Source organism: Lagopus leucura, unplaced genomic scaffold (assembly GCF_019238085.1).
Source record: "Lagopus leucura isolate 7727_CA_CO unplaced genomic scaffold, USGS_WTPT01 Super-Scaffold_100008, whole genome shotgun sequence".
NCBI lineage: Eukaryota > Metazoa > Chordata > Aves > Galliformes > Phasianidae > Lagopus > Lagopus leucura.
In genome coordinates this window covers 7,571,157-7,596,252 of record NW_024962265.1, presented here as the reverse complement: position 1 = coordinate 7,596,252, position 25,096 = coordinate 7,571,157, and positions in this window count along the sequence as shown.

Sequence of the window (25,096 nt, the reverse complement as noted above, 5' to 3'; positions counted from 1 at the left end):
CACATGCCAATTTTGCAGGAGATTCTGAAAAAAAAAAAAAATCAGTTGAATTTTGGAAGATGACATTTTACAGAAAAGACTTGAACATCAATCTCCCCATGATTCAGTTAACTATAGTTAAGACACAAACAGGATTGTTCAGAAATCTACTTTATACTTGCTGATCAATCAAGTATCCACATATATTAAAACTCCAGCAGAAGGATGACTACATCTAGAATATATAGAGTGTGTATATAGACATGCACGAGCATCTTATTTATTGTTTTGTTTCGGATAGAGACATACTGTTGGGTCATATCATGAAGGCAACACAAGTGGATGAAGTCACCTAGGAGGATGATGGAATGAATTTAGAACCTTGCTCCTGGACATCCTCAAAATAGACATTCTGTGCCACAGAAATTCAAATATCCGGGGCTGCTCCTAAACTGACCTTTGGCTCTGCACCACGGAAGCCCCTGCAGTGTTTCAAAACAAAGACCTCTTCAATGCATGACAGCCAGCCTGTGCAGCAGTTATCTTTCCCCAGTAAACATGATGTAGGAGATGTCTGGGGCTCACTTCACATGGAGTCAGGACAAGCAAAGATTTACATTCAGATCAGGAACCTTCTCCTGCTCTGGAGTCTTTCAGTTTTGACGTCACATGGGAAATTATGTGGAATATTCACAGAGTTTGACTTGAGGGAAACTAATGTTCTTTCTAGTCACTGCTGAGAAAGACTATCTGCCCTGCAGGGTATTTCAGAGCAGAAGCCTAATGCAGCCCCTTGGAGCCAGCTTGTAGGAGCCTCATAATGCTGAAGTTTTGTGACTAACCCTTTAATCTTTTAAATTAGTCACTCAGTGTACCTGCATCTTTAGGCATGGATTTGATGAATGTTAGTGGCACCTAAATGATCCTTAAAGCACCATTTAGATGCTGAAATTGCCTTCTGGATGTCACCTGTCACCTACATATAACTGTGAATTCTAACTCAGGTTAATCTCTTTATTTTAGTTAGTGTAGGGACTTTTCTGGCACAGTATTTCAGTATTTCTGAGTATCTGGTTCCTTTTACCACTTGATGATTAAACGACTTTCTCTCAGAATTTTAGTGTACAGTTTTGAAGATTTAATGCTTCATCTATGTGCTTAAAAACAGAGCTTGGAAAAAAAAAAAAAAAAAAAAAAAGAAGGCGATTTAATCATGTATCTGCACCATAGAAATCTTTCTAAGCAGTCGAATAAGGCCAAGACTGGAAGATCTGTATTAGAGAAGGAAATATCATTTGTAAAAGAACATCCTCTTTTTAGAAAGAAGTCAGCTTGAAATTTTATAAATGTCCTCTGCTTCTGAAATGTCCATGTGGTTACTTCAGAGCTCTCTATTCTCCAAACACTTTCTTTTATTCTTGTATTCTAAGCCAAGTACACTATTCTAGCATTGAGATTAAAGCACCAGATGAAGTGGTTCATATTGCAATGTTGAACCCATCAACTATTATAGTTAAGTGGTCAGAGCATGCTGTTTGTTCCAGTGATGCAAAACTTGGATATTTCAGAAGACCTACTCCCTTTTGACTTTAAATGCTATGCTTGCAAGCTGGGGAAGACGAGCAGAAGGAAATGTTTCTAAATGGCCAGCTTACTCTGCTGGCAGAAGTGTACCAGCAGCCTTCTGTTCAGGCTCGTTCCCAAAAATATGACTGGCCTACCAAACAGCCCACATCCAGGCTAGCTTTTTTTCTTGAATTCATTGCTTGGGTTAAACTGTCACGTCGCTCAGAGTCAGAATTTAGAGTGTACTTTCAACTTTTTCCCACTTCCATTCCAAATTTTCTTACTTTATGTGAATAGGTAGCTGGTCTCTTAGGATTTAACACATTCAGTATAATCTAATTAAAGAAAGAAGTCTTCCCAGAAACTAAGAACAGTGCTGAAATAGATCAAAAGCCAATCTGTATCAGTATCTGGTCTTCAATATTGGGCAGTCACAGTAAAATAAGCAAGCAGGAGGTACTTTCATGCAAGAACACTCTCCAAAACCCTATGCCAAAGAACTCATTCACAGCTAATGGCCTCCTGAAGCTTGACATGATGTATTTATATGAGAAATCCTTCCATGATCCTTCCTTTTGTCAGTTTTTGTCAGTAGTATCAACAGTCACTTGCTGTTCATCTTTCTCATACTGCTTACAGATTTGCAGAACCTGGTAATAATCTCCCCCTGAGTTCTCTGTTTTCCAGGCTTTATCTATTCAGAAACTTCTTATACTATAATCAATGACAATTATCTCTTCCTTTGTATACTTTTAATATGACTATATTCTTTTTGACATTACATTCTATGGACCCTATGCTTTTTGAATGTATAATAGAAATAGCTTTCAAGTAACAATAGAAGTAGTAATTATATGTCAGGAAGAAAATTGATTTTTATGATTACAACTTACAGCTATAAAGCATTTTTGCAACCATTTAGAAGCAGATTATCTATCAAATGTAATGAACAAGTAACCTAAATAAAACATTTTTATGCAGGGCAGTTAGATTTATAAATGGGTTTAGAATGTGCACTTTGAAAATGGTCTTAAAACAGAGATACTTTGAAATAAGCAATGTTTATTTCTCTTAATTTCAACGATTTTTTAAACCAGCTTCCTAATGATGTACTCTGGTGTAGAATTTTAGGGAAAGAGTTTTACAAGATTAAAATTGAAATTAAAATTAAATCTTTTTAAAGTCATGTAAACTTAAACTAGCAACTGTATAGCAAGCTTATGGTTGTTCTGTTTGACTCATACTCACCTATGCATCTGAAGTCATTCTGACCTACGAGAGTTCCATGCAACACGCCAGAGAAGCACTAAATGAAGGTCTACCTTAAACACGTTCTTTTGGGACTTGACAAAAATCAGGAGTCTAAACAATTATTTTTATGTTTCAAAGTGATAGTTACTTTTCTTTCTAAGTTAATTATAAATAACTCCATTTAGGTTCTAATCGTTCTTATGTCCCAGTCAAGCAAAGGACAATTTTATATAGAGTTCTGAAACCAAAATTTTAGCCTCAGCAAAGTATTTACTTAGGAGTTCCACAGAGAACTTATTTTCATTCTAAGACAGAATATGTAAATGGATAAAACTAAATTATTTAGCTTAAGATATAGAAGTCAGTAAGAAATAGCTACTAGTCACTATGTTATATTCCAGTAAACCCTATGAAAAATTGTTCTTATTTTTCATAATCTATGACTGAAAAACACATTTTATATACATATTTTTTGTATGCATATGTTTCTTATCCTTCCTAAAATACATTTGCTTGCAGAGTACTTTTTAATTTATGTCTGACAATAAAACCTGCCAGCTTCTGTTCCAGCACAGCCTTAGCCTTAGGAGTGATGTAATTAGGCCTAATTATGTCAAAACAAGTCCTCATTGATCTTGTCAAGAAATTTTGTTATGTAAAGAATATATCCTTCCATCAGATAAAGGGAAAATGCAAATAAAGCTGTTTAATGCAGAAATCCTTTTGCAATATGGGAGCATGCTGTGAGTGGTTGACACCAGGTGGAAAGCAGACTGCAGCAGCAGGCAAATAACACCCAGTTCTGTGGCTGCATTTCCAACAGCAACATCTCCAGCCCAAGAACCCAGGAAGTGATGATTTAGAAAATGCTGTCTTATTTGCTGTTACCAGCTATCCTGAATTGTTCTTTATTCTCATTTGCTTCAGTTTACTACCCCTTCTGCAGCACATATTAAAGTCACATAGGTAAAGGAACACTAAGCACATACTTTTCTTTCCAAACTCTGACCCTACATAATACCAAAACAATTTTAGACATTTCTTATGTAAAAATATCCTATAGAAGACAGCAAGGATGATTACTACGATGATTACTACTTAGGATTTAACACATTCAATATAATCTAATTAATTAGATTATAAACAGCCTGAAAGCCTTCTTAAGAAGGATTTCATGTGCCCAAAATGTGCTTTTCCAGCATCATACCTACAAACACCATATTCTGATGCACAAAAGTGGCTGATCCTTTCAATAAAAAGAACATGCCTGAGCTTTGCTCAAAAATCTTAAAATCTATGAGTAATATATTGTCTGACAGTACTTTAATATATATTACCAAAGAAGAAATTAGCGTATTTCCACTTATTCAATCCAATGCTTTTATTGAATGTTCTTAAAATGTTCTAAGAGCTACTGTGTCCCAGTGCACAATCATACTGGCACACATATTTTCAGATGTTAATAGAATTATCAGAATGACAGGGTACAAGGCTGATTCAGTAACCTGTTCTTTAAAATTCTATTGCCTTCCTCTAAACAAGCTTTAAGTGTTTTTTTTTTTCTTATTAACCTTACTAATCTTTCTCTTTTGAACTGTTTTCACATCTTGTAATGCTCTAAGGATAAATATAGGCCTCTATTCTAGGAGAATTTGAAGAAACTTTTGGACTCTTTTCTCGGTGCTGTTCCTTCAGTGTAGGAATTTAGTGCAATTTGAGATTCATTAGTATACATCTGATGTGCACCTACAGTGACATGTAGTTTTACAAGTATGCATTTATATGTCTAAAATTAGACATTTATAGGTCTAAAATTAGACTTAATTCATGAATGAAAACTCATCCTGAGAAAATTATGAAGTTTTCCTTGATTTTATGTGAAGTTTTGCAATTTAGAAATATTAATATAACTACCTAAAGTTTAGGTCCTAATTGTCTTTAAGCATAAGACATTAAGCATAGATACTAAGGATCCTAGCATCGTAGTTAGAAAGTAAACACCAGTCACTGTCATGATTTGTCACAAACGATTGACACTGGGTCCTTGGTTACAGAAGGAAAAAGTTTCATTTGTACAGAAGGAACTATGTGGAGTTCTCAGCACTTAATAAGAACACAGAGTAGGAAACAAGAAGCCTAACTAATACATTAATAATCAAATTGGCTAGAATGCCAATCTAAAATATTTTGCAACCATTCTCATTTGGCATCTTTTCAAGTTTCGTAATGATGTGTTATTTTGCTACCAGAAACACTGATGTTTCCAAACAATCATGAGCAACAGATTAATAAACAGATTGGGGAATAGATATGAGTTGAAATTGATTGTATTAACATACATATTGAACATTTCCATGGAAAGGCAAAGGTGCTGTTTACACATTGCGTCATACATGAAGATTAATTACAGTTAACCCATGAGACATACTCAGTTGAGGGAAAACAGAGATGTTATCAGGTACACAAAACTCCCAGGACTCCCCTTCTTGTCTGTATTTCTCTGTATTGACAATGAGAAGCAGAACAGACTCAGCAAGGATGAAAGTGGCATTTAAGATGATAGTATGCTATTCAGCATCACTAAGTGAATTCATTTGACTTACTGGACAATTGTCTTGCTCCAAGTCAAAGTGATTCTGCATATATGTTCATAGAAATTAGTGATATGTCCACAGTTCTGCAGTGGGTCTTTTCAAGACCACACTCCAGGCAATATAGACATCACTGCCAAAAGGAGTGGAATTAGAAAAAAAAAAAGCAGAAAGTAAAATTCATAAAAAATGTCTTTAAATCAAAAGGACACTATGTTGCAGGAAATGCTCTGAACAGATTTGTAGTTAAGCACAACACAAAAGATGTAATCAGGACATTTCCTTGATTATACTACAGCTCATTTTTATAGGCTGAGGAAAAAGAAAAAAAAGAAAAAAAAATGCTAATAGAATGAGTGATGTGAGAATATGTTGATGTGATCCCAGTGGTCGTCAGGGATTTTTCAGCATTAATACAGAAAACAAGTATAAATCTCAAATTCAACCTACAAAAGTTGTTCTTCCAACAGAATCTCTTGTATAAAACAGATGCTTACTGAATCATTTAGACTATCCTCATTCAGTCAGAAAACAAACAAACAAACAAACAAAAAACCTCAACAACACAACGAAGTGCTGTGTTATCATCACTATAAATTACAGTCTTGCTAAGCAGCCTAGGAACTAGTTGCTCAGAATAATTTAAAAAAAGCACCATGTAAAAATAATGGCAGCCTTAATCTTCAAACACACATTCATCACACTTTGTAGTTACTTGTTTGACATATCTTACAAGCCTCAAACACTGGAGAATGATGTCTTCATTTCTTAAAATGTGTATATTAAGTAATTTCATGTGCATTTACAAGCAAGAACTATTAAAGTTAGTTGCAGAAATCTGTGAACTCACACCAAATTTTAGCATGACTCAGAAATTTGAGTCTAATGGCAGTGGTTTATAACGTACCTTTAAACATTTTTCGCTGTTCGTGGAGAACTGAATCTCTTTGCTCCCATGAAATAATGGAGGTAGCAAAAGCCCTTGCATGTGCAAGTGTTCAAAGCAGACATTAAAAAATGACATACTGTAATAGGAAACAAAAAAGGGAAAAAAAAAAAGCAACGCACCTTCAACCTTATAACTAGACAATAAAAAAAAAGATCACTAATTTTAGGTGTAAGGGAACACAGAGATACTCAACCAAGGAAATTTACAGTAGAAATACATATTTTAAAGTAGCACCTGCATGCTTTTGTGGAATTTCCTCTTGTAAGACATAGAGGCCACCCAAAAGAAATTTTGATTGCAAGGAAAATTAATTGGTGTAAGCAGAATGGGGGAAAAAATATGTGCATGAATTAGCTGTCAGCTCTCATAAATCTTTTTAGTTCCGCTCAGCTTGGTAAAAACATGTCAGTGTATGCCAGCCAAGGAAATCACTCAGTGGTTATAAAAAGATGCAGAGAAGAGATAATGGAAGTCAGTGCATCTGAGTTTTTAAGTCTTTTTGGTACAGTTCAAAAATCCATCCAGTGTTTTTGCACGATAACTTAGTATATTATGCTATTATGTAGTATGCATGGCTAATTGTTTGGCTCTAAACGTAAACTACTCAAGAATAGTTTCATATTGTTCTTCATTTCAGTGCAGCATTGATTTTTTTTTTTTTTTTTTTAATTTCATAGTATTAAACATCACTATGTATTCATATGTATTCACTATGTATTCATTCGGGGGGTTGGACTCGATGATCTCTGGAGGTCCCTTCCAACCCCTACAATTCTGTGATTCTGTGATTCTGTGATTCACAGGTGACCTCATATCTATACCTGATATTTGCGTATGTTGCAGTAATTTTAAACAGTTGATGTTTAAAATTAGAAATGATGGATGGGATTCATCTCACTAGCTCTAGGTTCCAAATAATTCAACAGATGTTAAAACAACCAAAGTGCTACTGCAAATCCTTATTCTCCAATATAATAAAACATGCACATTACTCTACAGCAGATCAAGTGATGAATTGTCTTCAGGATGAAAAGAAACTGAATACATCATAGTGATTATTGCAATGGCTTGGAAAGTTCCTCTGAGGTCTGTGGTTTTAATTATATCTGGCTTCAAGTTGTTAAATGGGCCAGAACTGAGTTAGACCTTTTATAAGAAACTAAGTTACAGTGCTTTAGTTAAAAAACATCTATTCACTGATACTGAATCTCTTCAATTTTTTTTATTTTTAATATTCAACAACATTTTTGCCAAAAACATGTTTGATCAGATGTATGCCTCATTCATGAGAAGTAATGGTCAAAAGTAATTCTGTTTTTTAAATCAGGAGAGTTCCATCCGTATAAATGAAAGCAAAATGATCTCAAGCAATATTCTTATTGTGTATTGCAAAAAGAAGAATGTCCACTGCCTCCCTCTGAATCTAGCATGATGCACATTTTACACACTCATGAAAGCCCACGTCTAATTTATGCCGTCTTTTGCATCACTACTGAAAGTGACTTAATGACCTTTTTTGTGTTACAGCTAAGTACACAATTTCCAGTTTCCCATGACTGGAAATCCTTTGTCTTCAAATTCAGTAAATGTAGTGTTATGCTTTTGCCAATTTTTAATATGATTTCAGTCTTACTGATGCCAGAAAAAGATGGGAACTTGAGGGATGCCCTGTGACAGCAATGAAAATATACACATGAGATTTACAGAGGAGGTTGAGATTTGAGTCACAAACAGGATTTGTTTTGCATCAGCTTTTGGCAGAAAAATTGATGCAATTATGCCTTCTTAAACAGATTTCTTTAGCTGCGACTTTTGTCATTCTCTGCTGTCAATCAGAAGCAGAAGTCAAGACTTCCAGCTGAATGCTCTCCCTCAGAGCACTGCTGACATAAGTCTAGTTGTTTTCATACAGTAACTGTTTATGCTAAAACAGCAACCAAAGACAGAAATTATATCAAATATTGAGTTACGTAGTTTCTGCTACTGTACATGTATGAAATCCATACAGAGTGAAAAACAGCAGTTGGTAGTATAGGTATGTTCCAGTTATTCAAAAGAATACAAGTTGTTATGAATTGACAGTGAGAAAGACACAAATAATTTTAATTTTAAAACTGATAGGGAAATTGTAGATGTTGTTAAGACATAATAAACACATAGAAGATGATGTTAAGGGAGGAGCAAAGAATTGTGATAACTGTAGGATAAATTAAGTTGAGAGGTAAAGGTTTTACTAAAAAAAGGCACATTTAGATTAGGTATAGAGCTATATAATAAAAGATTTAAAAAAAAAAACATATATGTAAAGCAATTATACTCAATATTTCTGAAGACTTAAAGGAAGTTTTGAAGAAAAGACAAGAAAACCTAAGCAAAATTAAAGGAAAAAGAAGTAATTGAGGATAGGACAAAGGAACAGATTATCAAAAATATATTAAATACCCTTAACTTCCTTTGACAAAGCCGTTCAATTTCTCATGAGGAAAATGCAATAAATATAAGAATTGATGAGTATTTCACTACCGCATATGAGACTATGTCAAAGGGGAAATTTTGGGGGCTGGAGACAATTAACACGGGAAAAGGAAAGGCTAAAAATTGCTTAAAAGAGAAATGGGTGGTGTGTAGATGAGATACTTAGGATCACATGGGTACTGCAGTAGAATTTATTGAGGATTAAACTTTAATTTTGTAGAATGTCTTCATTATGACTTGGACTCACAAATCTAGGAAAGATTTAATAAAACATGACAATGCAGAGTTGGAAATTATTGTCACGATAGTCAAGGATAGAACTGTTATGAAGAAAGTATTGAAGAAAATTCAATGGTATGAAAAGTGAGAACATTAACTCATGCTCCACTATAACTTTCTGGTGGAGAGTTTGGATGTTGAAGACTTGAAAATAAGGAAGAAAAAAGAGAGCTAGCAACTCATAGCATGAGCCACTGCTGTTGCAGAGATGATAAAAGGCATATGTGATCTGAAGAGGAAGTGGGGAAAAAAATGATTGTACCAGGAAATGGTAAGACCTCATCTGATGCAGCACAAAGAGTCTTATGTGCAAACATTAGAAAGGTTGATTAAAATGGGAATAAATGTTCCTATTTTGTTCTGATGTCAGGCAACACCATAATTATGGAAGTCATTTGAAATTTTCCATGTACAGTTCGTATCTTTTTCTGAAGAGAAAGTAATGTGACTGTGATAGGTTTTTTGTTTTTTAGCCCTTCTGCCTTTGTAGTTTGCTTTGCACAACCATGGCCAGGTGAAAGCAAACTTAAGGAAGAATCATAGAATCATAGAATCATAGAATCATAGAATCACAGAATCATAGAATCATAGAATCATAGAATGGCCTGTGTTGAAAAAGACCACAAAGATCATCTAGTTTCAACACCCTTGCTGTGGGCAGAGTTGCCAACCACAGGACCAGGCTGCCCAGAGCCATATCCAGCCTTGCCTTTGATGCTTCCAGGGATGGGGCATCCACAACTTCCTTGGGCAACCTGTTCCAGTGTGTCACCACCCTCTGAGTGGAAAACGTCCTCCTAATATTTAACCTAAACCTCCCGTCTCAGTTTAAAACCATTCCCCCTTGTCCTATCACTATCAACCCATGTAAACAGTCATTCCCCCTCCTGTTTATATGCTCCCTTCAAGTACTGGAAGGCCACAATGAGGTCTCCCTGGAGCCTACTCTTCTCCCAGCTAAACAATCCCAGCTCCCTCAATCTTTCATCATAGCAGAGGTGCTCCAGCCCTCTAATCATCTTAGTGGCCCTCTGGGCCTGTTCAAAGAGCTCCACACCTTTCTTGTGCTGGGCACAGTACTCTAGATGAGGTCTCACAAGAGCTGAGTAGAGCATCACACGTTACTGCAGAGATACTACACAGTGCTGAAACATTAGCAAGGAAGGCTGACAAAAATTATGAATTTCTGAACAGTTTTCACTGAGAGCCTTTTGGACAAGCTATGTCAGATTCTCACTGTGCCTGCATTGTTAATATCCAGCATCTAGTATGATCTGACTCCATAAAAATAAATGACATGGCAACAATAGAGTTCCTTCCAGTCTTTCCTGGAGTCCCATACAGTGTTTTGAAAGATCAGACAGCTTTTATTCTCAAGTTAGAAGACAAATACAGACATCTTATTTTATGGACAGAAAATGTTGAGGCCCACCTTTCCTACATTAGTTAAAAATATTGTTAAAGTTTTTCTTTCAATATGATCTGACTTTCTATATAATAAATGAGTAAACTGATTAAGTTCAGCAGTTAGTACTCTGTCTGCTCATCCTTTAAGACTCTACCCCCTGGATAAGGAAGCTAAACCAGTCTAAAAATAAATAATTAAGCTGAGTTGTAATCTAAAACTTAAATGTCTGGGAGAATCCAGTGAACCAGGACTTTCGCACATAGCTATTTCTTACAGCCTTCTTTTCATTGAAAGATACAAAGTCCCCAGTCAACCTGATTATTAGATTAGGCTATTATTACTGTCTACTGAAGTTGACATTCTTTGTATTCCTGTTCATCTTGAGTAAGATTTTTTGATGGTTCTGTTTTTAGAGTTTTCATTGAGACTGTTCATCTTTATATATGCTTCCAAAGTGATTTTCCAGAGCTGAGCCATTTTTTCAGTAAATATGTTATTTCGATAGTTGACTGAAAATAGATAGATAAATAGATAAATAAGCTTCAGGATACCTAAGTATGAGATGGATCTGTGTATGAAACTACACTAAAACAAAGATTCAGGAGAAAAAAAATCTTTCCATTTATTTCTTTAGAGGCATACAAAAGTATGTTTCTCATTCCAGTTTGAAATTATCTTCTATATTTCAAAAGCTAAATTAAATGTAAAAAAAGGCAGATTTTGAAAAGGGCTCAATAGCTAGAACCTTCCTGGGCACTCCACAGTAGAGGCTTTCGATCAGGGTATTTTTCCTATTTAACCTAAAGTTCTGATCCTGAACATATATTTTTCTTCATTTTTATGTTTGGCTACTAAAAGTAAAACCCCAGGGTTAGTTTGGCTCCAGTGGCTTGGAGCCTCTTCAGCTGTGAGCTGTGAGAATCAGTAAATACCTAGGAATTATTCAGCTGGGTGGATTACAGTCATGCCAGTGTTTCCAAGAACAGCTGCTGCAAGGAGCTTGCTTAATACCTGCTGCCTGTAAAATTTAAGCAGTAAGTGAGGGCTTGCCACAGGACCTGTGTCAGGTTTACTGAGTAAACCTGGAGAAACAAGAACACAGGGATATATTTGTCTCTCGGTTGTAGTTAGCCATGGTTATCCAGGTAGGCGTTTGAGGAACTGGAAGAGGAAAGAAGAAAACCTGCTCACACCACTGGTGTTTCTGTAACCTGTGTGTGAACTTTTAAATTAAGTGCCTTTCTTCATAAGCTTTAGTTATCTGGTATAGAAGTTCTTCATCTCTAAAGCCAAAAAAACCCATGTGGTTTAAAAAAAGGAAACAATCCCTGTAACTCCTCGCAATCCTTAAATACATGAATCCAATAAATAAATAAATAAATGTGTTATAAAAACTCATATTACCAAAAATTTGTTTTTAAAGGCTCAGCTGATGAATAGTAAGGCTTGAAGGTCTTTTTCATTACACGGTTTTGGAGAAATAAAATTAAAACAGGCCATGTATGTAGAAAGCAAATACCAAGGAAGGGTGTTTTACAAAAAGCTAAGTAGTTTGGTTTTATTAAAATCCATTGTTATTTGTCTTCAACTTAGAAATCACAGCAGGTCAGTTTGAGAACACTACTTTCCTGATAAAGGATAGATTAAATTAATTGCATGACCTTAGTATCTTCTTTGAGAGGAAGTAAAATCACAGTTTTGACTCAAAGTATAGTTATGAAGAGATATGTTTTTGTGAGATGGAAAAAAAAGCAAATTCCACCTGGCTGTGTCAGGAAGAAGTGCGTGGTCCAGTGGTGGCAAAGGTTCAACTCTTCTGAGTACTTGTCCAATGTAATCTAATCTCTGTGTCCAGTTTACAGGAAGATCTAATAGCAGTTCCCTGAGAACTACCGAGAAAATAAATACATATGAAGACTATGAGATAAGGATGTAGTATAATTATGGTAGACTCTCAGTTGTTTCTTCTAATGAAGTGCAATGTATTTAATAGATTATGTACTTTTCAAACATCAGTCTTACAGCCCTCAGCTTTAGTTTATAATCATAGAATCATAGAACCATAGAATCACTAAGGTTGGAAAAGACCTCCAGGATCATCCAGTCCAACCGTCTACCTAGTGCCAATAGTTCTCACTAAACCCTGTCCCTCAACACAGCATCTAAATATTCTTTGAACACCTCCAAGGTCAGTGATTTCACCAGCTCTCTGAGCAGCCCATTCCAGCGCCTGACCACTCTTTCAGAAAAGCATTTCCCTTTCCTAACATCCAGCCTAAATCTTCCCTGATGCAACTTGAGGCCATTCCCTCTAGTCCTATCACTAGTTACATGAAAGAAGAGGCTGACCTCCAGCTCACTACAACCTCCCTTCAAGTAGTTATAGAGAGTGATAAAGTCTCCCCTGAGCCTCCTCTTCTACAGATGAGCAATCCCAGTTTGCTCAGCCGCTCCTCATAAGGCCTCTGCTCCAGACCCCTCACCAGCTTTGTTGCCCTTCTTTGAACCTTCTCCAGGGCTTTTATGTCCTGCAGTGAGGGGTCCAAAACTGAACACAGTGTTTGAGGTGCGGCCTCACCAGTGCTGAGAACAGAGGTTATATTTTGTTTATTTCTTCTCTCACATGAAACACGAGAAAATATAAGGTTTAGAGCAAATAATGTGATTCCCTTACTTTGACCCATCACTGCATCACAAGGCTTTCCACTGCCTCCCTCGACCAGAGTACCTTGCATAGCCATGTATGAGAGACTACAGTGAGAGAACTTACCTATAGAAGCACTCAGGTCTACTGAAAAGATTCTAAAGGATTTCTTAGGCTCTTCTTTGCTAAACTGTTACAGTTCTCTCTTCTGAGTAAGGATTGCGTGAAACAAGTCTGTGGTTGTTGTATGTAGAACATCTATATCATATTAGAGCACTTTTGGAATGGAACATCCCAAGATACCACTGAATCAGAGAAGCAAAATACCATGCTGTTTCTCACTCTCGTATGCCAGCCTGATGACTTTGTTATTCACAATTTTTAAGAAAGCTGAATGTAATTAAAACATTCTTAGGATATTCTCAGCATTTTACTTGCTTATACTGGGAAACTCATCAAGATACTGCAAGAAACACCCTACACTTTGTGAAAGTGTATTTTTTTTCTTCAATTTTGTAAGGTCTAATTGAAAACAACTGAAAAGAACTAGAGAAATTGGCAGGGAAGTTCATTTTCATTATGCATACAGGTATCTGACAATTTTTCTTTGTGTATTCTGAAGAGGTCTTTCAACCAGTTCCTTAAATTCCAGTACAGCTCAAAAAATGTATTGTTTGTTTAATATTCCTTACTACTTGAAGGATGTGTCTTCAACTTATAACAGTCAGAATTACTAACATGTAAAGTATGACTTCAGAGCAGAACAACTTCGTGATGGCTGATAATCAACTTAAGATCTACTAACATGGATTTCTGTTAACAAAGAGAATGAAAAGTCATTGAAGGAAAATACTTTAGTCATCAGACTTTTCCTAGGAATAGAGCAACCAGATTATTTGGCAACTGAATTTGCATGTTGATTATTTAAAGGCTGATAATGATGTCCGCATTTAGAGTAAAGTGTAGCTCATGACTTTTTCACCTCAAGGATGAGCAGAACTAAACAGAGAAGCCTAAGCCAAGGTCAGTCTTGGAATGAGCATCTTTTTCTAAAACACATGGTTTCCAGATGCAACATTGCCTTCTCTATCTTCATTTAGTACTTCGGACTGAATTGTTTGCTAAATCAATCCTTCTCCCTTATGATTCATTTGCACTGCTGTGAAATATACTCTATAATTCAATTTGTAGATAGTCCAAATTTTTGTGTAGACTAATGCACTTTATACACACATAAAAGTTCAGTGTTTTCTGAAATAAGGAGTTGCATTTCTCTAACAGCAGTATGATATTTGAACTGTGTGATTATATGTCACAAAAACATTTTCATTATGAAAACTGAATTACAGAAAAACTCAAAAGAACAAAAATTACATCTGTATATGACCAATACAGAGAGATGGAAGCTTATGTGTTTATTTGTTATAAATAATGTGGTATGTTCTTAAATTCTAAAGCCTGGCCTTGTCTACGTCTAGGCCATGCTCTCAACTGCATTTGAATAATTAATTTTCTACACATAAAATTTTCTATTGATTTTCTCACGTTTGCAGAATGATGGCATTTCAGAGTAGTATTTGATCCAGGAGTGTCAGTTTAGTTTTCAAGCCATTTTTGTTTTTATATAGCAGTCCAGAGTGAAAGATGTAACAGTTCCCATTCAGACCTTCAAATCTGGAAAGTAGTTTGGTTTTTAAATATTTATTTTCTTTAATAGGATTTTACCATACTTAAAACTCATCTGTTGAGAAACAAAAGAAGAGCTGGCTTTTAAATCAAGTGTACTGTGACAACTGAACAAGAATATGTGTGAAAGAGGGAGAAAAGAGAATAAGGGTTAAACATCACTTTGGGCATTTGGATTTAAAGCTCTTTAAGAAAGTAAGTTTGTTTTAAAAAGCTAGGATTTTCAGTCTAAGAAGGTCCTTTTTCAGCTGCACAGATTTATATATTTTTTAGGCTGTTTTGTAATAATAAATGTCTTTTTATTTAGCATGACAAGAAACAAATAAAAACTGTTTGATGTTCTCAGCAAGAACTTAATCCAGATGGAGTCAATGAGGTACAAATACAATAGTATCTTTTTACCATGAAATATATTATGTTTTATAGAGTCTTATTTTTCAGAAATGATTAAAGTAATGCATTACAACTGGTATCTAGGATAGGGAACAGGAATTCTGTCTTACTTTTTTTTTTTTTTTTTCAGATGTTAAAAATTCTCCAGGCAATGCAATTTCCATTTTGTGGGGTCAGCTGTTAAAACAACCTGGAGATTTTCGGTGCCACCTCTTATACATCTGCGTTGGCATTGGATTTTCCATGACTCTTTCAAATTAGAACTCCATTAATACTACACAATCTGGATTCAAATCTAATTCTTTTGTTATTTTGGCTTTATGATTAGCAGCTCTCTCTGTCCTAGGAAAACTCAAGAGACAGTAAGGATGCTGCTGGGCTTATTTTATATTCTAGAATTTGTAGGGAATCCTAGAACCGGTAAGATTTTTGTCTCTCTGAAAACAAACAAAAAAACAAAAAAAAATAATCCAACTACAGAACACTGGAAGATGCCAAAGATCAGCAACACATCCATGAAAACAAGTGCTTGTCTCTCTGGTCTTCAGAGTATTTTTTTTTTAGTTTTTATTTTTTCTGAAAAGCTGTGTATCTGGCATTCTACTGTTGCTACTACTGCTTCCATGAGAAATAAGGGCTAAATAACAGAATCACAGAATCACAGAATGGCCCAGGTTGGAAGGGACCTTAAGGATCATGAATCTTCAACCCCCCCACCACAGGCAGGGTCCAACAACTTCCCCATTTAATACTAAGCCAGGCTGCCCAAGGCCCCATCCAGTCTGGCACTCAACATCTTCAGGGACGGGGCATCCACATGCTCTCTGGGCAGCCTCTGCCAGCACCTCATCACTCTCTCTGTGAAGAACTTCCCCCTGACAGCCAACTTAAATCTTCCCTCCCTCAACTTCAAACCATTTCCCCTTGTCCTTGTCTTATCTACCCTTTCAAAGAGTTGATTCCCCTCCTGTTTGTTGGCTCCCTTTACATACTGAAAAGCTGCAATGAGGTCACCCCATAGCCTTCTTTTCTCCAGGCTGAACAAGCCCAGCTCCCTCAGCCTGTCTTCATAGGGGAGATGCTTCAGTCCCATGATCATCTTCATGGCTCTCCTCTGGACCCTCTCCAACAGCTCCCTGTCTTTCTTGTACTGGGGGCTCCAGACCTGGACACAGTACTCCAGATGGGGCCTCACAAGGGCAGAGTAGAGAGGGATAATCACCTCCCTGTCCCTGCTGGCCACCGCTTTTCTGATGGAGCCCAGGATACCATTTGCTTTCTGAGCTGCAAGAGTACACTGCTGACTCGTGTTAAGATTTTCCTCCATCAGGACCTCCAGGTCCTTCTCTGCAGGGCTGCTCTCAAGGACTGAAGGAGAAAAGGAGAGAACAAGGGAAGATAATCTGTGCTCTGAAGTCTCAACTGTCTTGGACTTCTTTCAAAGGTCTCATCCACTTATCTTGGTAAAGCTGAAAAGACGTAAAGAGGCAAAAATGTCTACATATTTGTATCGTTTCTTTGTGATTCTGTTTTTTTTTTTTCCTTCATATGCATCAAGAACTAGTCTCTGGATGAGAAGAAGCTAGATGGACTTTGGACCTTTTATCCAATCTGAAATGGCAACTTCACACTGATTTATCATATTCAGTGCACTGTGTTTTTTGATATCTGTGGGGAAGGAGGGTCATTTGTGCCAGATGGAGAGCAGTTAATGCTTTTTATTATTAAATACTTCTCTAACAGTGTGCTATATACCTAACAGACACCTACAACATATCTCCAAAACCAAATGTAACTACTCTAGTTTATATCAGCCGAGGACACAGGAATCTTTCCTTCTTTATTGTTTTTTCCAGGAAACATCATCAGATAGTAAGTAGGAGCATAGTGCTTTACCACTTATTCTTACTCCTTCCACTGCAACTTTGGACACTTTGAGAGAAATAAGCCTATAAAGTCAGCAGTAAAATTCGGATGCTGTTACTTAGACATTGAATATCAAAACATGGTTCGTAATTCCCATGCTTTTTGTTTTTCAAACATACAAAGGAAAACTATGTTATAGCAAACAAGTGATACCTTCCAGTCTTAATATAATTTTCGTAAAGAACAGATTGCAACTATACGTGAGAAGAATGCACATCTACACATTATATATTATATTCTATACACTTTCCATTTTGCCACTTGATATTGGATTTCAAAGCTGTGCATAGCCCTTCATTCACAGGGATTATGCAAGCTTGTATTGATGGATGAAACTTATACTCACTGTGGTTATGGGAAAAAGCTCTTTATGTAATCCTCATAAATCCTATAGTGATGTGAGTGCTGTTTTAACTGAGGCATTCCAAAGAAAAAAGAAAGTTCAGACTTCATCTCCATGTGTTAACTAGATAATATTGCTTTTTGTATTATTGTTATATCAAGGGACTAGTACAGGGCTAGAGAAATGTGAAGTTGATTGTGATATTAATTGATTTTCTTTGGAGACCTAAATTAAAGCCCTACCAGGAGTTATATGCATTTAGTTGTCCCTCTTAATAGACCATTAGACAAAACCTTGAATTTAAGTGGCACAGCTGGCTCTTTCTCTTCAAGGAGAGGTCAAGGTCTGGCACTTTAGGGATACTCTCTCATGCAGGTCTGAGATGTGTTGGAAGGTTTGGAGAGAGGAATCCAGCTGTGCTGCTTCCCATACTATGCCCTGCTTAAGAAAATGTATCTCCATGGTGTAGTGGGGAAAAAAGCTGGAAGAGCACCAGGAGTTATTTACACAACTGGAATCATTCCATCTTCAGTCAAGTGAAGCAAATAGCAGTAAAAGTGTTCTCTATTTCAATCATCCAAGAACAACACAACGAAGTGGACATCATGACATGTTGATTGCTATGGGCACACAAGTGTCTAACTAGAATACCCATATACACTGAACTTTGATTCCTATATACACTGAACTTTGATTCAGCAAATCTTTACCTCTTTTTCATGCAAGTGTTGTTCTTGTTCAGCTTTAAAAGTAACCTAGGAACTTTAGGGGAAATATGTACAGGCACTGGATAGATCTATATCTGAAAGAAGACAGAAAATAAGCAAATAGAAAATCCAGCTTAGGCAGAAGTGGAATATCTTGTTTTCTCACACCAGGCTCCACAGACATTGGTTCCACTTGACTAACTCTTAGAATCTGTGTACCTAACACTTCCAAAAACAGTCTGCCCAGTATTCATTTCTCAGGGAGTCTTCTCTGATTAGAGATGGATAATTCTTGTAGTCAGTTCTGCTAGAAGCACCAGAAACCTGTGTGAAAAAGTGTTTTAAGGTGTTCCTGAGTTTTCCAAATCCACTGTTGTCCAATATAGAACATGGATAGTAAGTGTCTTTCACTTCTTATATAACTATAAAACCAATGACAACTGACTAGAATTTGAGCAGAGTAATTGGAGAGTCCTACTTTTACATATTCTTAAAGCTAGATCTAATGAAAGAGGTCATTTACTTTATGGATGCTCCTGCATTTTCTTTTTATTTTAGACATGAACCAATGATTCATGTTTTTTCATTTAAATGAGACATAAATATAAATTAATATAACAACACAGACATTCATTGCCAAATGTAGTAAAAACTCATGACAACAGAATAAATGATCATTCAGATGTCATAATTTAGGTCAGCTGTCTTCCCTTTTCCTAAGCAAGTTTCCTTCTGTCTTTGCCTTCAGTCTTCCTATCCACCTCTCATAAGAAGAAGGATTGAAAAAGAGATTCTTAAGCCATGGCCAATGGCTGTCCTTGAGCATTTCTGGGGCTAGATTTTTTGGAGGTAGAGATGAACACATCTCTTTGCCAATTTCAGAAGGAGAAGTTTAATCTCAGAGTCCAATGTTCTAACCTGGAACACACTCACCTAAAGAACGCTTTACAGGATCCTCCCACAACATTTTTATGATCCAACCAAGACAGATAATATGATCTGCTGCTATCTTTCCTTCGGATGTGAACTCCAAAATAAGCAGCTCAAGTATTTAATCTAGGAAAACCTTCTGACTGTAATTCATTGCTCCAGTTCATCTGCAGTTGAGGTTCTGTCTAAAAGAGTTCAATCAATTGTGTCTAACAAACATTGTGCCATGGAAGTTTTGTTTCTGCAAATTAAATGTATCACAGTAAATGCAGTGCAGATCATAATGTTTCAGTGATATCATCATGAAGTAAAAATAAGAGATCTGCCCAACATATACTTCATTATTTTATGATTGGTCTTAACAGTTCTCCCTTCTTGTATTCCCAGAAAATCCTTTTGTGTCATCCATCAAGAATTATTGTTATTATATGAGAAAGCCCATGCATCAAAAACATGGCTACAGTACAAATGAGGAGATGCTGATGAAATTTTTAAAGAAATAAATGGCAAAATATTGATGTGTGGTTGCAGTTCAGACCCTGAAGTGTGTAATGCATGATGGGACTGAAAAAATTGGATTAGATTAGATTAGATTCAATCTAGGAACAAGATTTACATTTAAAGCTCAACAATTTTGAAATTTTTCTTCTTGCTTTTCTTTTGACAAGTGGAAGATCTCGTGTGCGTCCAGAAAAAAAGTTATGGGGTTGGAAAGAAATTTGTTATTTTCTTCAATTTTCCTGAAAAAGGATGAGAAAAAATGACTCTTCTTTTACTCCTTAATCACAAAATTCATCTATAGTTGAGAGAACATAGCATCAAATTTTCTTTCTAAGAATAAAAATTCAAACTAGAATGTCAGAAATCATAACGGTGTCTTTGAAGACATTAAGTTAAATACAAATTTTTTTCACATAAAAATATTAGCAGTAACCATTCTAGCCACTTTTTTTGAGCTAGGAGATGACAAACATGCTCTAACTTCAGCTCTTGTGAATGTTTATTTATAGAAAGTAGAATGATGCTTCCACAAAGCTTTACTTATTACATTCTTCTAAGGAAAAGAGAGTAGGTTCAAATGTCTTCAGGCAGAGCATTGCATTGAACCCAAACCTGACCCTGACCCTGACCCTAAAAAACCTTTGAATCTTGCCCAAGGGTTTATTAGCTTAAACTGACAGGCTACTGAATCAGAAAGATGGACAAACTCTTTCTCCAATATTACCTTTTTCTCAGAAAGATACTAAATCTAATCCTCCTTCTAGAGTAGATTGTCGAATTAAAGAACAGTTTTTCATTTGTTTGCCTTTTCAGATTTGAACTCATCTTCCTCCTGTACCTAGTTACGTATTATCTCTTTTTTTTTCTTCTCTCACTCCTTTAGATTCAATTGTGAAACTAAAATAAATAAATTACAACTCTATTATATTCATATCCCCCTCACAATCTATACCAGCTGTCTAATCGTTATTGTGTGTTTTGTGGGCCTCACTGTTGATGTGTCTGCAGGAAAGACTAGAAGAAGAAAAGGAAAAGACTGTGTGATGGACATCTGTGTCCATCAGCACAAAAGGGTGGCATGTAGCATTGCCTAAGATTAGGTTAATTGGGACTTTAGTCAGACATAGCAGCCATAGATACTTTGATGGCATGGAAGAAGTAATGGGTGCAGGTTAAACTATCTGTGCATAGTCTTGGTGAGACAAAGGATTTCAAAGGATACCAATGGCCGTAATCAAGTTAGCTTCAAGATAAAGGAGTGTATTCTTCCTATCAATCACATACAAATTAGGACTTCAGGCAGTCTAGTACCTCTGAAGAGATGTCACTGATCAAGAATAGTATGTGATGTTTTACTGTTTTGGATCCATTTGGTTACTTCTGTAACTCAGTTCTCCTGTTTTTATGTAACACTTACTGGCTATTTTTCCTTTCCCAACACCAGAACAATTCATATCAGAAGGCCAGACAGTTTCTGTCTATTAAAAAAGAATCAGGATTGTAAGAACCATAAGAAATCTGTAAAATATCGAGCCAAGATATCAACCAACATTCAGTTAAAATTTGTCCTCTCATTAAAAAAAGACGTATTTTCAGTTTGAAAGGCACATCATATATTGCTATGCCATCAGAAACTGTAAAAGTGCTGAATTAAAATTGCATGATATTAATATAATTCTCATGTTACACATTTTTGCCCTGGCAGTTTCTATGAGCTGGCCTTTAAATTACCTCAGAACAGTAGCAGAACAAAGTACTGCAGAATCAATAAAGAATTTTCACACGCTACCCTTGCAGTGACTTTATCAGGGTTCTCCTAACAAAGAAAGGATCACAGTCTCAATCTGAACAAATTTGTCAGTTAATAACATTGTAACTTCTATCTATACCAGAGAATACTGAGAATACATTTTATTGTAATAGATTTTTTTTATTTTATTTTACTTGGACATTTCTAGAACGATGGTGGCAAGCCCTTCCCCATTGTTATACTGTAACAAAAGTCTAAGCCAGCTCAAGGGAATTTTTAAAATCTTTGCTGATTCTGCATATCCAACTGTGTGAACAGAGCTTAAGAACTTGAGTTTCACTGGGAAAAAAAATACTCTTCTTCCGTAGCTTTTCAATAACTGACTTTGGGAAAACTAAGACTTCAGGTTTACATGTTTTATATCATTTAAAATATTCACAATAAACACAAAGGTTGAATTGAAAGTACTGCCTCCTATCTTATTATACTGGCCCACAATGTCAGAGACAGATGTTGGTGGATGGCAGTAGAGACTGAACCTTCACACCAAAATTTCATTACATTTTTGTTGCTGTGTGCAGCAGAAGGGCAGTCTGACAAAATGATATCTGACATAGAGGTGTGGTGGTAGCAAAAGTATGTCACTGAATTCCTCAATGCTGAAAAAATGACACTGATTAACATTCACTGATGCTTGCCAAACGTTTCTGGAGACCAAACAGTGGATATGAGTACAGTGAGGTTGTGGGCATTGCATTTTAGCAGTGGTGACAACTACAGTGAGTCACCTCCACTGGTACAGACATTTATGAGTACAGCATTCAGCTTTTGTTCATTGCTGGTGAAAATGCACAGCTAATATTGGTGACTGTATTGAAAAGCAGTGTTTTGTAGCTGAGAATTTGCTCTGTCAAACAGTGCTTTGTACTCTTTGTAGCTGTTCTAGTTTGCATGGAAATAAATAGGAGGCATTACTTCTGGAGGAAATTAAAGTAAAAATATCAAGTAAAATCATTGACTTCTACAGCTGAAATGTTTTGCATGTTCTTAAAAAACCCACAGTCTGAGCTACTATGTTGGCCACGTGCAGAAGCTTTGCAGAATCTGAAAACCATATTCACATTTTTTATGGATAAAATTCCTACAGTATACATTCAATAGATGTTTAAATCCAACTTCACTTTCCTTAATTCACCACAAAAATCTCATGACAGAGTTAAAAATAAAACAAAACTCAGTGTATTATTGTTTTATTCTTGGAAAATATCTCTAGGGTAGACCACAATATACTGTATTAAAGACCAACTTTGATGAGTGGCAGTTTGGGATGCTCAGATCCTACTTAAACGGTGCTATTTGACTGTGATATTACCCAAATTGTCTGGCTGGAGCAGTGGGAGATAATATCTGCAGAGAGATCTGGTCCTCTTATTAAAGATCATTTCTGCACTAAAGAGTGAATTAAGAAAAAGGAAGATAAATTTATTCTAAGTTAATGTTTTAAAGTTAACAAACATTAAAAACAAACAAACAAAAAAACCACATACGAAATTCCGCATATTTTGAGTCAAATGTTTTATATGTAGAATATTTAAGGTCATCCTATTTTGATTTGCACAGAAGAATGTTACAGTAGTAAAACTGGAAAGGAAATGACTTTGATGGAATTATATTTACTTTTCACTTGCACATTTTTAGGGATGTCTTCAATGTCTTTGTCATTCAGATTATTGTTCTGTAGAAACCACTGGTCCAAATTCAGGTGACATTTCTGATTTAGTAATTTGTAAACTTCTGTCTGTTTTAATTCCTTTTGTGGACCTTTTTTTTTTTTTTTTTTGTCACAAGTTCATTAAGTATAACCTGTTTGCCAATATTTCCAAATTCTTATGACTATAATTCTAAATTTTCTCACATCCTAAACAAGAGGCTAATCTCTACAGTAATACTTGTATCTGGTAAACAATTTTCCAGTAGTCATCCTTGCAAAATTATCTTTCTAGCATTGTCTTAAGATTTCTCCAACCCTGTATGCAATGATATTGAACATAACAGAAAGTATTAAACAACTTACAGTGTGAATGAGTGTCTGGGAACGATCAAACTTGAATAAAGCAGAACAGCCCTCAGTGGAGCAGGAGAAATATGCACTGTTCTTGTCCCGCCTCATCACTCTTTTGTTGTAACAGAACCAAATGAAATCTTTGAGTGATTACTCTCCAACAGAAGCTGTGAAAACCATCAGTATGGGTAGCGGATAAAAAATGTATGAATAATAAGAATTTCTTCACTATGTATTAAACTGATGTGAATTTGTACCTAAAAAGCAAGAACTGACATTCCTGTCATTTTGCCTTTTCTCTGTACTTCAATCCAGCCTTCATTATTTCTTTCATCCCAACTATCACACTATTGAAAAACACTTTTGAAGCATTGTCAGGGCTACATAAACATGGTCAACATTTCTCCAGGTGATGCACTGCCTCTTAAATTTTTCTGTTTTATCAGTGTACTGATTCTCCACTGCATTTCTCTGTTGCCAGTTTTCTTGTGCTTCAGCTGCAGGCAGTCTGGCTGAATCTGTGTTAGAAACAATGGACAAAGAGCGTTCTGTGCTCCTGACCTCCAATGACATGGCATGGCCTGCCTCCACACACTAAATTGAGCTTCTCTCCAAAGAAAACTGGGATGAAAATATCCAAACTGATCATGGGAAACAGACCCAGACAAGTGCTGTCTCCTGAACCGTGCCCAGGTATTGTCTGAACAGTGCTTAATGGCACAAGGCAGGGAGCATGGTAACTGCTAAAGACCATGTATATTGGTAGGGTAATGCTCCAACTTGTACCCTGGTCATGGGGTTTTTATACAATTTACTACTATAGACATAAAATCTATGGTTGGAACAAGCTTTTATTTTTGGTGGTAAAAAAGTGCTAGCACAACAGGTTCTACATTGCTAATGAAAGCTCTTTGGAATGATGGAAATACTATCCTAATACTATAGCAGAATTCTGATTTCTCTGGGAACATAGCTTGTGAAACAAGAGTAAGATGACATTGAGTTTACAGTGCTTTCTTTTTCTGCAGTTGTTTTTGTTGGTCATTCTAGTTTTACTGTTATTTTGCTCTCTGTAACCTGAAACAGAAAAATTCAGAGTCTTCAGAGTAAGGCTACTCAAAAATGTCCACAATATTGTCTGGTCTACTGGGAAATAGAGTCATTTTTCTTTCTGAGTACCACCAAAAGCGTGGCTGTCCTCACAGCCTCTGTCAAGGGAGAAATATAGATGATCTAAGAGAAAGAAAAGCAAATCAGGAAACTGCCTGCAGAGATAAGAGTGAGGAGGATTTAAAAGGATAGTGTTTCCATAAATCAAGGCAACCGGTGACAGCTTTAAAGTAAGGGTCAAAAACATTGCAAGAGGTGTCACTAGGATAAGAAGTTAATCCAAGTTTCTATCTCTCAGCCTTTAGTGCTTGTTCAAGTGGAAGTTAAAGATCCCATGGCATTATTTCAGGATCATAAGAGATTGATATCCGGCTCAAATTTTCCCTTTCAAAAGCATCACAGGCCTCTGCACCAATATCAATACACACAGATTTATGTGATTGCTGTAAACAAAAGGAACACATTAGCCTGCATACCATTGCTATAGTTTATTCAACCTGTTTGCACATCAGCAGAGAATGTCAAATTGATGGAAGAATACTGGGT